This window comes from Rhinichthys klamathensis, unplaced genomic scaffold (genome assembly GCF_029890125.1).
Source record: "Rhinichthys klamathensis goyatoka isolate OS25496 unplaced genomic scaffold, OSU_Roscu_1.1 h1tg000169l_1, whole genome shotgun sequence".
In the NCBI taxonomy this organism is placed as follows: domain Eukaryota; kingdom Metazoa; phylum Chordata; class Actinopteri; order Cypriniformes; family Leuciscidae; genus Rhinichthys; species Rhinichthys klamathensis.
The window spans coordinates 1036617-1053595 of NW_026606700.1; the positions used below are offsets into that span (position 1 = coordinate 1036617).

At 38.9% G+C, this 16979-nt stretch overlaps 1 protein-coding gene across 1 annotated transcript in view; it reads left to right on the top strand.

The window, feature by feature from the left end:
• agbl4 (AGBL carboxypeptidase 4) overlaps nucleotides 1-16979 on the top strand; it is a 371132-nt gene that overhangs the window by 177421 nt on the left and 176732 nt on the right. The window lies entirely within an intron of this gene.

Genomic DNA, 16979 nt, shown 5'->3' on the forward strand with positions numbered 1-16979 from the left:
TGAGTGGTTCTGCACTAGCTGAGAAACTGACATTGAGATGAACGTGAATGCTAACGGATAGCTTTCTCCAGGTATTATAAACCTCTTTTGATGTAAGTGTTATTTGGTATTACGAAGGATTTAGAATTCAAGCTTCTTCTTTTTTTCAATATCAGTGCATTTATGTGAGAATGTCTGCGATTGCATGGTTAGAAGTGCTTCAGGCTCTTGAATTTGATTCATAATGAGAATCTTTGCTGTTGACCCTCTCCCTGTTCTCTCTGTCTGTGGATGTTGCTTCTTATAGCATCACTATAGACACCATAGGGAAATCTCATCTCTTCCCACACACAGCCAATGACAGGGGCCGCACTAACCACCTGCACACTGCTGGAGCCATCCGGCAACCAATTATCTGAAGATTACTGTTTTCATGTTTGTTCGTATTTCCTTGCGTTTGTTTATTTGTTTTTCATTTATTTAGTGCCCATGCATTTCCATGCATTTGCATACGGGCGTCTGTTGTTAAATGTCCATAAATTCTAGTGCACACTACAAGACTGAAGCTTGTCACCCCTTTCATAAGGGTTTATAGTCTGCAAAAAGCCCCAGATCATAATGTACACTTGTTGTGAGACACGCAATTAACTATGTTTCCAAAGTTGTTTGAAATCTGGCTGACCTGCCAGGTGTGCACACTGTCCCAGACAAGCAAGAGAGCAGAAATGAGCAGTATGTATAGACAGGAGCCAGATGATACTATGTATGCCTGAATAATAGAGCAAGATGATGGAAGATGCTGCCCTTAAAAACAGTGTGCTCAAATTTGGAGATGAGTTTAACATGTACAAGACCATGCATAGTCCAATAGTTCCATCATATTAAAGGAAATAATGGAAACTTTTTATTTTATAAATATATTATAATTGTATTAAATCAAATATTTATGTATTTTGACAATTAGGTTGAAGAACTGAGTGACTGACAAATCAAATAACAGAATCCCTTAAAGGTATACTTATTTTATTTTTGTATTGAAACCATGTTATAGTTGCAATTGACTAATGATTCAGATTGAATGATTCCCCTCAATTTGGCCTATACGCTGATTTCACGCAGCTGCCATTTTTAAATGGCTCCGGACCGGTGGGAAGAAAACCGGAAGTGTCGCCTTTAATCATAGAAGAGTCGCGAATGCGATGGCATATTGATGTGTTTAATGTAGAAATTAGTTATTCTAAAAATGTACATACATTTCTTTCATACTTTAGACTATATACAGTGAAATTCATTTATAAATAAAATTATTTTTTTATATATAATTCAGAATGTAAAAAAAAGAAGCAGGAACGAACTATATACATATCCTATATTAGATATTACCATCCAATAGTGTAAATCGCGGCAGCAGCTTCAGGTTGGTAGTCCAAGGCATTGTTGTCTATCTGTACTTCCGGGGTTCTTCCCACCGGAGCCTCGCTTTCGATTTCAAAATGGCGGCTGCGTGAAATCAGCATAGACAGTAAAAGAAATGGACACAGCGACCCCGTTGATTTCAACGGAGAGAGTTGAAGCCCAACATGGGCACTCACTTCCTGATAGCCAAGCGTTCTGCGCAGGCTCAAACTGAGCTTGACGACGTAGTTGTCACGTGAGCAACCGTTCTGACCTTCTAGTAGCTGTGCCGGACAAATCTGAATTGAAATCTGAAACAAATCTGTTGTTGAAATATTTTGTCCCGTTGCTTTTATGAACTCTCTATCTATGGGCTTCTCCCTTGACTTTATGCCTCCATGTCCACCCGATTGCATCATAGACAGTAAACGATTGCCTACGAGCTTCTCCTTCTGTCTACACGGTAATTTCTCTACTGTGCGACAGAGCGTCCCGTGGTTATGACGCAATCGTTAGCCTATTTTTACAAGAATGGCTTCTACGGGGCCATAACGTAAGATACAAAGTAATGGAGCATTTTATCCATTGTCCCGTTTCTTGAGAAATAAATAATGGACAAATGGAGTCTTTGGACGCCTCAGATGTAAAGTTATTCGCTGTCAAAGTGACGCCAAAATGAATGGGAGTCAATGGGATGCTAACAGCAGGTGATAGCCAGCTACAATGGCGGCCCCCGGAGGCAGCTTCAACTTCCGGCTGATGGATTACCCCCTTGGAAATCAGCGTATAGACCTTATGTAGTCCCACCCCTTTTCAGCACTGCACTCATGTTCTGTCTTCCGCTTTGTATTTCCACAGGAGATTTATGAACGAACTGCTCATTTAAAAAAAAAATTGTCCTGGTCTACTGACATTTGTTATGTCATCCGCTTTAAACATTACAATGCTCATGATAACTTTCGTTAACTCTACGAGACCGGTGCAGCGAGTAGGTAATGCTCATTATCATCCACGCCACCGCCCTCACACCGTTCTCTCATGGCTCTCGCCCCGCCCTGCTTGCCACAGTCACTTTGTAAAGAAACACTATGCGCTTATAGACTGAACACGTAATGCGTATGTGCATGATGTCAACATTTTCACAAATTAACGTATGTAAAAAAAAAAATAAAAAAAAAACGTCGTCGTTGTGAGAATGAACGGTCAAAACGCATAAAAAGTTTTCTGTTTTTATTTGAAAACGGTGTTGTGTAAACGGCCCTTGAGTTCCTATTACTCCCGAAAAGCGAAAGCCCCTGTTGTCTAAAATGAACTTGCATTGTTGGATGAGATGATCTTGTGATTGAAATGCGTACCATAATGCTGATAACACAACAGGAAGTGAAACTGTAAGTGTCTAAAAGTGGGCAGTGTTTTGCAGTGTGTGCTAATCGTCAAATAAAATGAAAGGTCCCGTCCTTTATGTCAGGATGTGTTTGTACCAACCATCACAGCATTAATGCGCCCTATGCAGAGCTGCTGTATTGATTAACCACTCAGCCTTTATAGCTCATATAGCCTTTGGTGCAACTTTCTGTATTTTGTTCAATAGTAACGAGTGTCAAATCTCTCCAGCGCCTCTGTACTCAGGCCACATAATCTCACAGCTAATCTTAACACCGACACACCCGGGATATTCGTATCCTCGCTCCACTTATTTTTTTAAGACAGGCCGACGTGTGGTAGTGCATCTGAATGTGCCTTTTGCTGTTCCGATAGCATTATCCGCCCAATATCACCCCAGAGGTACCCGGACGCTCTTTTTGTTGGGCAGCAGTCATAAAGAGCGTTAGGTTGGAATATATTAGCCTGAGAGTTTGTCTCTTTTTCTCTCTCATGGGTGTACGTTTATGATCTGAGCTGTAATGAGTAGATGATTTACGAGCTGTGAAGGCAGTGTGATGGCCAGGGCTCTTAGCACTAATATTACACGTGTCCCGCTGCGCTTGTGAAGAGCAATGCATCTCAGACTTTAACACACGTTTGTGTGTGTGTGTATCACTGTGCTTGGAGTGTATCGCTCTTCTTAGTGCATGCACTTGGCATGTTCAACCACGATACCACTCAATAGACAAGCTATTTCCCAGAATTCATAAACACTTGAGCTCAAATGCAGCTATGCATTTCAATCTAGTGAGGGTAATAGATCACGATAGACTCAGATTTAATCTGTCACTACTTATTAAAGACAATAACCCCTATAGGCCCACTTTGCATCAGTATAATGAATTTGTGTACTGTAATCAATGTCTGGAGTCTTATGAAATTCATTTTGGCGTCGGTGCCTTCTCTGAATGAGACTAATGTAAAAAATCTAGGTGTAGTTTGAAATTTAAGACCACTTTTAGATTTTAGATCAACCATGTTTTGGAATAACATCCATATTTAAATGAAGGACTGGATTATCTTTCCATGTGTGTACATGGCCATAAATTATTGGTTTCGACTGAATCTCACTACTAAGTACGAAAAATGCAGTTTGCTTTGTCAATGGTGAAATAAGTCGTTTAAATTTAAATTAACTCAGTATGCCCATAAAATTGCATCTGAATATCAAATCCAAATAACCATTGTACATGATTCCTTTTTCAGTGTAAGGGCGTCTTGGTAATATTAGCCCACGGGTTTGTTATTAACCCATAACCCGAAGAATTATACTGTGGTGCATAACTCGTCCTGCACCATTTGTTGAGCTTTGCCGACCCATGAGCTAGAGTGAGAGAATTTTGGGCCAGTTGACGAAACTGTCACTTGACCTTTTGGTCCAGTGCTGCATTGCCACTGAACATTTTATGATCATTGATCTTGTGTACACACATTTTTTTATGCATTGTATGTCTTATGTTCTGCATTATTGCAAATTCTGCTTATTTGTAGCCAAGATACTATTTTCTAGTTGGTTAACTCTTTCCCTGCCATTGACAGAATTTCTCGTAATTTATGAGGCAACTCTTCCCCGCCATTGACAGAATTGTCTGTTGCCTTTCTGTGTTTTCACAGTTATATGGTAGTTATATCGTATTGTGCAACTTCTGAAAGAGTAGAGAATCTTCCAGTGGTGGGCTGTCAGTTCTCTGCTGGCCTAAAAACTATCAGAATCACTAACTTGCACTTTAATATATTTTTTCCATGAATGAGTATTAAATTATTCCCAATAGTCCATTCTCTTGATTTCATAGCTTTTCTCTTGGTTGCGCTGCTTCCAGTAGTGTATGTTTATGTTAGAGCTTTTATCCAATTATATTTCAGCCATCATGTGTTGGCATGGCCAAAGAAATCTGTTTGAGGCCTTCAGAATCAATAGTGCTGGCGCCTGTAGCTTAAAAATGAATGGCAATGAAACTGTTGCTTTAACCAATCAGATAGTCAGATTTAAACAGCCAATCAGATTTCGATTTGACTGCATTGGGGCCATCTAGCAGGCCTACAATACGTCCTTTGATTGGATGGTCAGAGGCTGAGCTAGCTAACCGCATCTGTAGCGAACTGCGTAAAGTAAAATATATTCCTGTAGATGAATGAATGTTTCTTTCCCTCCTCGACCCCAGGTTCAAACGTACCGAAAAAAACCCCCCCTTATTCAGCCATCCAGCTGAACGCAGAGTCACGGAACTCTATTCGATCTGTCCGGGTAATAACAAAACTGACTGACTGTAACGTATGTCATGACTGATTTTGAAGGCAAAAGTCCCGCTGAGCTCATTGATTTCCTTCAAAAATCTGTGTAAGAGCATGGGGCACACATCGTCATGTTTGGCGATGACTGTCCACTGCTTCTGTCGAGCAGACACTCCCAGCCCTAAAGCGAATTAAAACTTATGCCAGAAATACGACGGGACAGACTCGACTTTCAGCATTAGCCTCGATGGCGATAGAAAAGGTAGTTGGGACTGAAACGCACAGATAACCTGTACAACTGAGTTATTTAAATATTTTGAAGGAAAGAAATTAGGATGGATTTTGTGTAAAAAATAATCCATAGTTTTGGTGAGTATAATGCTTTTTTTGCCCCCGGTTTTCCCGTGGTGAATATGATTTTCTTCTTAATTTTTCTTGGAAATTTATGATCGAAACTTTTTTTAAACATTCATACTATTGTAACACCTGACAAGGGACTATATTGTAACCCTTGAAGGACAAGACAAGGGAGGCTGCGTTTCTGAACTTAATCGGACAGATAATCGGAACGCAAGAACCACGCACAAGCCGAACTCACTCGCTCGTTTTTCTCTACCCGGCCTTTTCCGATGCAAAATAAAAACAGCAATTTCACAACCATTATAGAGAGCCTAGGGGCCCTATCTTGCACTCGGCGCAAATGACTTTGTACACTGACGCATGTATCATTCCTATTTTGCACCCGCGCAAAGCGGACTTTTCCCTCCACAGACACACGTCGGTTAACTAAGAAATACACTTGCGCTCCCCGGGGCGGTTCAGCGCAAAGAGGAGGCGTGTTCCGGCGCAAACTTTCCCTCATGCTATTTTGCTGTTCTATAAAACAATTGCACCACTGACCAGAAAAAACCTAGTCTAAAGTCAGTGGCGCGTTGCGCGTTGTTCATTATGCTATTTTAAGCGCGCATGCTTGGCCATAATCAATGTAGCGTGTGCACAACGCGCATACACGTTGCTTCTCTCATCTAAGCAGCAGTTTTCATTTTTGCAAATCATACATTATTACGATAGATAGATAGATAGATAGATAGATAGATAGATAGATAGATAGATAGATAGATAGATAGATAGATAGATAGATAGATAGATAGACAATTTATTATAAAAGCATACATGTAGCTTACACATTTACCCAAATTATCATACGCCTGTTTAACAGAAGTTAATTGGTGTGGGTTTCTCCATCCCCAATGTCACTTCTCTGTGTTTTACGGCCCTGACGAGAACGTTGCTCTCCTCGGCTGTGAACCGCTCCTGGTGCGCAAATCCGCCGTTATAATAGGAATCCGCTTTAGAACAAGCGCGCCTGCTCTTAAAGGGAATGTGAGATGACGCTCTGATTGGTTTATTTCACGTTACGCCCAAACCACACCTATGAATAATGAAGCTACTTCAGACCAACCCCTTTTAGATTTGCGCCAGGCGCAAGAGGCATTTATCCCGCCGGGAAAATAGCAACAGCGCCGGGATCCGCCCACAAAGTTACTTGCGCTTTGCGCTTTGACACTTGCGTTTCAGATCGTTAAAATAGGGCCCTAGGTGTGAAATGCACGGCCCGCCACTGGAATCTTCGGATCAAAACACAAGCAAAAAAGAAGCAGAAACAAGCGATAAAAGCATTGCTTATGCACGTTGTACGATTTTCTCAGCTTTTTGTTCAAAATGTTGTTGTTTTATGAAACTTACCCACATTTAAGTGTTGATAAAAAATTAATGCATGAAGCTAGAGTAAAACTTTTTTTGTTTGTTTCTTTGTTTGTTTTTTTAGAGCTGAGGCTCTGTTCTTTCTTTTGATATATTGCATGGTTAGATAATCATACAACACAATATTCTGGGGGACATGACATTTTGTGAAAATGTGGTGATTCCGGTGAATATGTTGGCGAGGCTACTAGAACGACTGGTGAGCAGAAAAATCCTTATTGTAGAGTACTTATTATACAAATTTTGTGGCTTATTGAGGAATGGTGTGCTTTTCTATGCATACTGACTTACTCCTGCCTTAAATTAGGTAAACATGACCACCCACATGACTCTAGCGTTGTAGCATCAAGGTAAGCACTACTCACAATGTTTTATTAATTTTTTTGTAGAAAATGTCTTCTTTTTTTTATATCTTATGTGGTTAACCAACACAAAGTATAATGTCTATTCTGTTCCCCAAATTGGCTAATTTGTCCCACGGCTCCTAGGATAGTTTCATTCTCCAATCTCTGATCCTCTATATGCATTCGACGCTCTTCACCATTTAGAGAATCACACAGTGAATTTGCACGCCAAAAACCCCTCATTTCAAACATACCATCGCACATGGACAGCTAGACCACAAAGCAAGTGAGGTTGCTTAGTAACTGTGCCATCCAGTGCTATTCTCCAGTCTGATTCATGTCCCAAATGATAGATCAATCACAGGAGGGCCACTCCACTCCCTCTACCTCTCATATTACGACAGAAAAATCGAGAGAAAAGAAACCGTATCAAATGTAAAACAATAAATGCATTAGAAGAGGGATCGCTTGTTTGAGCAATAATTACACAATATGGGCCTGCGTCCAAAGTCAAAAGAGCCTGCACAGATCTGAGAGTATCATTGTCGTGATGAAATGTAATATCCGTTTGTGTAATAGATCCTCTTTTTTTCTTCAGCTGTTTTTGTCAGGAGGATGAGAGAAGAATTGTGGCACTTGACAGCTTCGTGCTCATATTTGAAACCATTTAACCTTCCCAACATTAAGCAGATGACAGCCAGTGCTCTTAGAAGAATAGGGGAGGGCGACAAACAGAGAGCGAGAGAGATGGAAGGAGTCAGAGAGACAGAAGCCACTGCGATGACCTCTACGCTTGATTGATTTGAGAATATAGACAAGATGTCCCGCTCCGTATGAAAGCTAGCAATTTTCCCCCTCGTCTAGTTCTCTTCAGAAGGAAGCCGACAGCCGCGCCGGCATCAAAGGCCCCGTCGTGTTCCTGCTAACGGAGTTGAAAAGCGCCGCGATTGAGAATGACACCTCGGTACGGGCCCGGCCGTTTAGCTAACAGCACACACACACACATGAAAAAAGAGATACGACCGCTAGTCAGCGATAGCCTTGCCCACTCAAGTTGAAGAAACTTTGGGTTTCTTTACTCTTTCTCTAACAAGTTATTAAAACTCCCTAACTTTTAAAGTCCATGACCTTGAGCTCCAGGCGTTGACCTTTTCTCTATATGGAAAGAGAGCCGGAGAGCAACAGCTCACTATGTGTGTGTTCCTCAGGGTGGGGAGTGTGTATAAAAGGCGTTCGGGGGGCAGCTGAATTGTTAAGCCGTGTGTGTGTAGGTTATTGTCCGCCGGCCTGTCCCCCCCTCAGACACACAGCGAGATAAATGTGTTTTGGAACGGGGGGCATTGTACCACATCCACCAGCACAGGGAGGCATGGGGCACTATCATTTAGATAAAACAAATTACCAGCAGCCACAACGAGAGAGAGAGAGAGAGAGAGAGAGAGAGAGAGAGAATGATAGAGGCGAAAACATACATTGCAGCGAAGATAGAAAACGCCCAGCAGGTTCGAGATTCACCAGGCTCTCTCTCTCTCTCACACACACACATAGAGGGGCAACACAAAGCTATTTTCTCTGGCCAATAGCGGCGCAGCGGCGCGGTAAAGGCGAGCAGTAAATTCCCGCTGGGTAATTAAAATCAATAGCCACGACTCGCTCAGTAGCCAACAAGGTCAAACGCTGGAGAGGAACCGGGATAATGCCCAAACAGATAAATAAAAAAAATAAAGTGAGGTGTCACGCTGTTTCATTAACCCTGCGTGGGGAGAGGTGTGTGAGCGTGTGTGTGTGTGTGCTCTAATGTCTGCTTGGCAGGGTACTCGGGGTGCATGACGAACAGAAGCGGGTCTTGAACCTAACCCCACTCAAACGCAGGCCAAATACTGCAGCGAGCACAGCTAACCCTGGTCATGAGACTCGCACATAACATACAGTACATTCATACTGTATATAAACAAATATATGTGTCTGTTTATGAATGAAATATATTTGAAATTACAAAATATGCATATGGGACATTTGGCCTTTCTAGGACCATTTTATCTTATTTTATGGTTTTGTTAAACAGAAAAAAAAGGGGAAAAAATGAAAGAATTTTAATTGTAATGTTATATACAAGAACATTTAAAATGTTCAAGTCTCTATTTTGGGGACCCAGACAACCTATGTTGGTTTACCTGCGTCTATTCAGGATCTTTAGGTCTTTCAGAATACACTACTTCATTTACAGGTTTTTACATATTGGTTAATTGAATATGAGTGAACAAAATTGTGTTTGTGTGTGAATTGTGGGTGTCATTTTGTGTTTTTTAGGTGTCATAGACTGATTGAGTGGGACGAGTGTGTGTTGAGATGTAAGTAACAGTGAAGGGTCATGTGTTTGTTCGTGATGTAGTATATTTTGTCGCCAAGCCTGACATGCATTAGAGATCATTTAATGTGTCTCTGTGTGTGTTAGCAGTAGAGTGTAGTTTGGAACAAGCATTCACCTGTCCTGTGTGTTAACACTCTTTTGAGACACGTAGAGATAGCAGTGTTGTAGAAGTCCCCCAGAGGATTTCTCGGCTTGATCGTTCATTTGCTGTCTTTTCCTCCACAGAGAAAAGCTAATTCACTTTCATTTCGGCTCAGCGGTTCACTTTGTTCAAGTTGCAGAGGAGCCTGTGTACATTGTGCAGTGTGTGTGTGGATGAAGCTCTGTTATGTTGGCATGCACTGTGTGTGGCTTTTTCCATATTTGCATAGTTCTACATAGCTTTATTTCTCACGGTTTTCTAATGAACGCCAGGGTGAAACGTGCTCTTTTAAACGGCCAATCACAAGCTGAGCAGTGCATATGTTGTATGCATGTTGACAACATTTGGAACATGCCTATAATATCCAAAAATGACACTTATGTAGCTAATTCACTAGCCAAATAGCGTTCCTGTATCATATAGAGCAGTGGTTCTCAACCTTTTTTGGGCCAGCGCCCCCTATCCAATATCCAGGTCCCCGACCGCCCCCCACCCCCAAACTAATGAGCGAGCAGGAACGAGTAACAGATGAAATAAGTACAAAATTGTCATTTATTAATACAATCGAACTATACTCCACAGCGATTAATCCAAAAAACAAGCTATAAACTGCATTGAATAGCAATAGCAGTGTTTCTCACAGGATTTTTGGTAAATCTGTGGTGGGTGAACCTCGGGCCTTCTAGGGGGGTTCGGGGGGCAAGCCCCCCGTAAGAAAAATGTGTGCATTTTAATGTTAAATGCATCAATCTGGTGCACTTTGAGAGTTCAAAATTAAAAGCTCCAACCCATATTCAGTGTGCAAATTAAACAAAGAAAAATTCAAACCTCTTTTAGTTGTGTTTGTCTACATTACACTACTACATAATAATAGTTATATTATATTAATCCCATGACATAAATAGCCATATATTATAAAACAAATGCACTGAAAAATAAAGGACAGTCATTAAAGCGGTAATGTTTGCACGTAGGTTTTATTAGCATTTAGGAGAGTATTGCAAGAAGCTGCTTACATTAACCTTACTTAAAAATAAATATACAATCATGATTTTTCATGAAAAATTATGTTAAAATTGTAGGCCTAAAATACCTTGGTATCAGGTATAATTAATACAATTACAATTAATTTGGTTTGTCGTGATTAATTTGTTTTCATAATCAGTAAAAAGAAAAATCTTCTAACAAGAATAAACACACGAACAATTCAATTATTATTGTATTATTAATTGTTTTTATATCTTGAAACTAACGTTACCCAAGCAGCGTTTCGCTCTCAGATGTGATGGCGGAATGAATAGCCTACATTACCAAAATGTGATTGCAGAATATATTTAAATATTAATATAATATAAAAATTATCCATCAAATTGTCATTTTCAAATTGAGTTAACAATAATGCCTGACCAGTAAATTACTTGTTGAACAAAGAAAACATTTTGGCATTAGGCATTGGAATTAGTTAATGCCTAAAAAATTTAAAGTTTTACCTTATAAATAGAATTTAGTTTAATTTTGAAATTCGTCGCCGGAGTAAATGGGAACATGATTTATTGAAAATATTTGAAAAAATAGAAGTGTTTCAATACTTAAGTCAATACTTTTTAATGGCATGTCAACTTTGCATTCCTCCGCTGCGTGACTCTAGCCAGCGCTGGATTGTTGTCAGCGCGAAACACATGTTTGAGCGCGTGAATGCAGATTCTAGCCAGCGCTGGATTCTAGTCAGAGCGCTGGTCTATAACTGGAAAAATAATATAGTCGTTGCAAAAGTAACGATACATAGCTTAGGCTACATTAAACTGGAAGAAGAATCACAACAAGCGTGTCGGTGAGAACACTCATTTAAACAGCATTCACACCCGAACTTGACTGCACATTATATTTTTGACATTATTGATACTGCTTTCAATCGTAATGCAATAGAAATGAACACAAAAAACCTGCTAGTATACTGACGGTGGACTTGCGGTCAGGAGTAGGCTAGAACGGCCGCGGACGAATGATTTTCTTTTTTTTATTTGAGCGCTGCTGACGTTTTCTTTCACGCGCACCATAGGCGTGCGCGCACACACAATATGACATCACAATCTACGCATATGTTTTACAACATAATTTAACATATATGGTCCTATAACACTTTTTTAATAGCCCACTTAAAGTGTTTATTACAAATAAATTACTAAATGCTTAAAATGAATCACAGTAAATGAACACAAATTTCCGTTACTCGTGAACGCCCCCCATTAACACCTGAACGCCCCCCTTTCAAGACTCTTGCGTCTAACGCCCCCCGTTGTTCTCTGAACGCCCCCTGGGGGGCGGTACCGCCCCCGTTGAGAACCACTAATTTAAATACTCTCCTCCCACAAATTTTGCGTATGCAATATGCAATAAGGTCAGCCGCAAAAATAACCACTTTTCACTGCGTGTCTTTAGTAAATCCTGATGGTAGTTTTTTAACACCAAAAGAGGGTGGCGCAAGCTGTTCGTAAATCTGGCTCTATATTAGTGGTTCTCAACGGGGGCGGTACCGCCCCCCAGGGGGCGTTCAGAGAACAACGGGGGGCGTTAGACGCAAGAGTCTTGAAAGGGGGGCGTTTTTTTGTGTTCATTTCTATTGCATTACGATTGAAAGCAGTATCAATAATGTCAAAAATATAATGTGCAGTCAAGTTCGGGTGTGAATGCTGTTTAAATGAGTGTTCTCACCGACACGCTTGTTGTGATTCTTCTTCCAGTTTAATGTAGCCTAAGCTATGTATCGTTACTTTTGCAACGACTATATTATTTTTCCAGTTATAGACCAGCGCTCTGACTAGAATCCAGCGCTGGCTAGAATCTGCATTCACGCGCTCAAACATGTGTTTCGCGCTGACAACAATCCAGCGCTGGCTAGAGTCACGCAGCGGAGGAATGCAAAGTTGACATGCCATTAAAAAGTATTGACTTAAGTATTGAAACACTTCTATTTTTTCAAATATTTTCAATAAATCATGTTCCCATTTACTCCGGCGACGAATTTCAAAATTAAACTAAATTCTATTTATAAGGTAAAACTTTAAATTTTTTAGGCATTAACTAATTCCAATGCCTAATGCCAAAATGTTTTCTTTGTTCAACAAGTAATTTACTGGTCAGGCATTATTGTTAACTCAATTTGAAAATGACAATTTGATGGATAATTTTTATATTATATTAATATTTAAATATATTCTGCAATCACATTTTGGTAATGTAGGCTATTCATTCCGCCATCACATCTGAGAGCGAAACGCTGCTTGGGTAACGTTAGTTTCAAGATATAAAAACAATTAATAATACAATAATAATTGAATTGTTCGTGTGTTTATTCTTGTTAGAAGATTTTTCTTTTTACTGATTATGAAAACAAATTAATCACGACAAACCAAATTAATTGTAATTGTATTAATTATACCTGATACCAAGGTATTTTAGGCCTACAATTTTAACATAATTTTTCATGAAAAATCATGATTGTATATTTATTTTTAAGTAAGGTTAATGTAAGCAGCTTCTTGCAATACTCTCCTAAATGCTAATAAAACCTACGTGCAAACATTACCGCTTTAATGACTGTCCTTTATTTTTCAGTGCATTTGTTTTATAATATATGGCTATTTATGTCATGGGATTAATATAATATAACTATTATTATGTAGTAGTGTAATGTAGACAAACACAACTAAAAGAGGTTTGAATTTTTCTTTGTTTAATTTGCACACTGAATATGGGTTGGAGCTTTTAATTTTGAACTCTCAAAGTGCACCAGATTGATGCATTTAACATTAAAATGCACACATTTTTCTTACGGGGGGCTTGCCCCCCGAACCCCCCTAGAAGGCCCGAGGTTCACCCACCACAGATTTACCAAAAATCCTGTGAGAAACACTGCTATTGCTATTCAATACAGTTTATAGCTTGTTTTTTGGATTAATCGCTGTGGAGTATAGTTCGATTGTATTAATAAATGACAATTTTGTACTTATTTCATCTGTTACTCGTTCCTGCTCGCTCATTAGTTTGGGGGTGGGGGGCGGTCGGGGACCTGGATATTGGATAGGGGGCGCTGGCCCAAAAAAGGTTGAGAACCACTGATTTAAATGAATCATGCAAGGTGATTCACTAAGGTTTCCGCTATAGTCAATTTACTGGTGTTTGCGCCATTATTTACTGCTCTAAAAAGTATGTCTTAAACCAGACGCTAATTTGCTCTGCTCTTGGTAGATTGAGTTGGTCATTATGGAAATGATCCGGCTGCGTCTGTGTATTTGTGTATTAATTTGCGCGTAGTCAGTAGATCGTGCGCAGAACTTTTCACTCCCATCGGCACTTTTTTGGATTTGCAATCTCATGCTAATTTGCCCTGTTTAGTAAATCTGGCCCATAGTTTCCATTTTGCTTTTTTTTTCTCGATATAATGCAACATTTTATTATTTATTTAATTTTATTTTATTTCATTTTGAATGAATGAATTTCAGAATGTTTAAGTAGTTTTAGCTTCATGGTGATCAATGTTATAAACTTGTTTATTTTAATATTCAAATAGTGACTTAGATTAGTCGCAATCTGAAGTATTTCTTATTTATTTTACATTATGTCTTTTCTTCAATTTAAATGTTCAAAATCCTAAAAAGGATTCTCATATTTTTCAATATAGTCTCAGGCTTTTGGATCCCACTGTACATGTCTGTTTTTAAATGTATTTATGCGTGTGGGTGACTGAAGATAAGGGAACAGGTGTGTGTTTATAACTTTTGAAGCGTTCAAACAAAGACACTAACAGTTACATCAGTGTACAGTGTGTATGTGAGTTGTTTAGTGGAAAGGAATGAGATGGAAGGACTGGAGGTTGATTTTAGAGAGCTGTTTCCTCTCTCTTATCAGTATGGCCGTGTGGAAGCTTCTGTGCTGTTCACATAGATAGCATCTCCATCTGATCTCTCTCTCTCTCTCTCTCTCTCTCTCTCTCTCTCTCTCTCTCTCTCTCTCTCTCTCTCTCTCTCTCTCTCTCTCTCTCTCTCTCTCTCTCTCTCTCTCTCTCTCTCTCTCTCTCTCTCTTCCCTGTCCCACAGTCAACCCATTCCAGCTCTAATTTTTCCTCTCTTTCTCATCTTCTCACTATCTCCCTCCCGCTGTTATTCCCTCCACTGCCTTCCATCGTATGTTCTTTGCCTGTCCTTCACTGCTATTTGCTCTCTCTCTCTCTCTCTCTCTCTCTCTCTCTCTCTCTCTCTCTCTCTCTCTCTCTCTCTCTCTCTCTCTCTCTGTCTCTCTCTCTCTCTGCAGATGGTGCAGATTTACTTTCAGTAGCTCCACATAAAACTGATTAACAGCACAGTATATCAGTTTATATGCAAATAACATTGCTTTCATTGTTCACCCAGCTCATCGTGCACTGCAGAAATTTTCATTGTTTACAGTTTGCTACTAGTGTTTGCCTTTATCTAGATGGGATTTTAAAGGGAGAGGCCTGGGAAGAGAGAGAGAGAGAGAGAGAGAGAGAGAGAGAGAGAGAGAGAGAGAGAGAGAGAGAGAGAGAGAGAGAGAGAGAGAGAGAGAGAGAGAGAGAGAGAGAGAGAGAGAGAGAGAGAGATGTCTGAACAGCAGTAATGTGAGTAACTGATGTAGAGGATTGGTTGGCAAGATTTTTCATTATTATTATTATTATTATTATTATTTTTAATATCCTTTTCTTCTCTTCATCTTCTCTTCACGCCTCTTTTCTATTTTTTCTTTTACTTTATTTTATTCACTTCATGTTATTTCATCTTAATGTCTCTTCACTTTTCATCTCTTTTTCTTTTCTTTTCTTTTTTTCAAATCAAAAGTAAATAGTCATGTCAGAAAGCAATTGTCTTTCACACCCAAATAATCGTATTCACTGCCACTGATGACATGAAACGTCATTTGCAACACACTGAACTTCAGTCATGTTAGATATTTCCAAATTAAACACAATGTTGGGCAGAAATAATGTAGCTTGGGATTTTATTTGATCATTCTTGACTTGTTTGAATTGTTGAATTGAATTGATATGACGGATTAATAATATTTCCCCACCTACACTCTAAAAAAATGCTGAGAGTTAAAATAACCCAATTGTTTTGACCCGGTTGGGTTAAATGTTAAATGATGCGTTTTATTTAACTCAGCTAAAATTACTATATTGCTGGGTTAAAATAAACCTAAAGGTTGGAAATCAAATCACACAAAAGTACTAGAGTAAAAACACAGGCAACAGTAATAAAATAATCAAAAGGTGAACATTTATTTATAAGCAAAAACACCCAGAAATAGACAAAAATTGAGAGTTTAAATAACGTGTACTTGTGTATGTCAGGGAGAAAAAGTAAAAAAAAAAGAATGACAACTCAACAGTTGTACATGCTTATACAGTTAAAAAAATCTTTAAAATATAATATTTATTAACTTCCATATAAGAACTAATTTGACCATATTTTGTTTATTTTTTTCTCAAGCCGATGAACATACTAACGCTTCGTCCGGTGTGGTAAAGTGTTTAGTCCCAGCGAAGTGATGAGTCCCAGCTTAGGACCCCAGTAGTATGCCTGATCTAAAGCTGTTCTCCTGATTCTTAATGTAATCAATCAAACTTTAATTCATGTAATAATCTTTTATTTTTATCCTGATTATTTATATAGTTAAAGTGAAATAAATTGCATGTTTAGGTATGTTTTGCAACATTATTAATTGTTATTAAGCAATAAGGCATAATATATATATTTTTTTAATTACAAGCATATCATGTCATAATCATCATCATGTATCATATCGAAGTTTTTTTATCGAAAAATATCGTAGATGGTGAAAAAAACGTTATATCTAATCATTTCGGATAGCGGTATGATGCTACTACATAAGCTAACTAAAAAACACTAAGAACGAGAAATGTTTAATTTCACAATCTATAGCTTCAGTTAAATACTAGTATATGAAACATATAAGTTAAAAGACATTAATTGTCGTTATAACGTAGTTCAAACGACTTATGTAATAAAGTGATATCTGATTTGTAAGCAGGTACTAAAGCATTTGCCCATAAAACGTGCTTTGAACCAATCGGATTGCTTGAGTCCTAAGCTGGGACTCATCTCTTCACCACACCGGCAAGAAATACATAAATACTGAAAAATGGGGGAAAAACTTTGTATTATAGCGAATTGACAGGATTTTACCATCGCTGTTTAAAGCATTTATAATCAACCAACACACCATTTGGTTACTGATTATGAACGATTATCAACCCAAATTGGGCCAAATCAACCCAGCTTCAGTATACCCA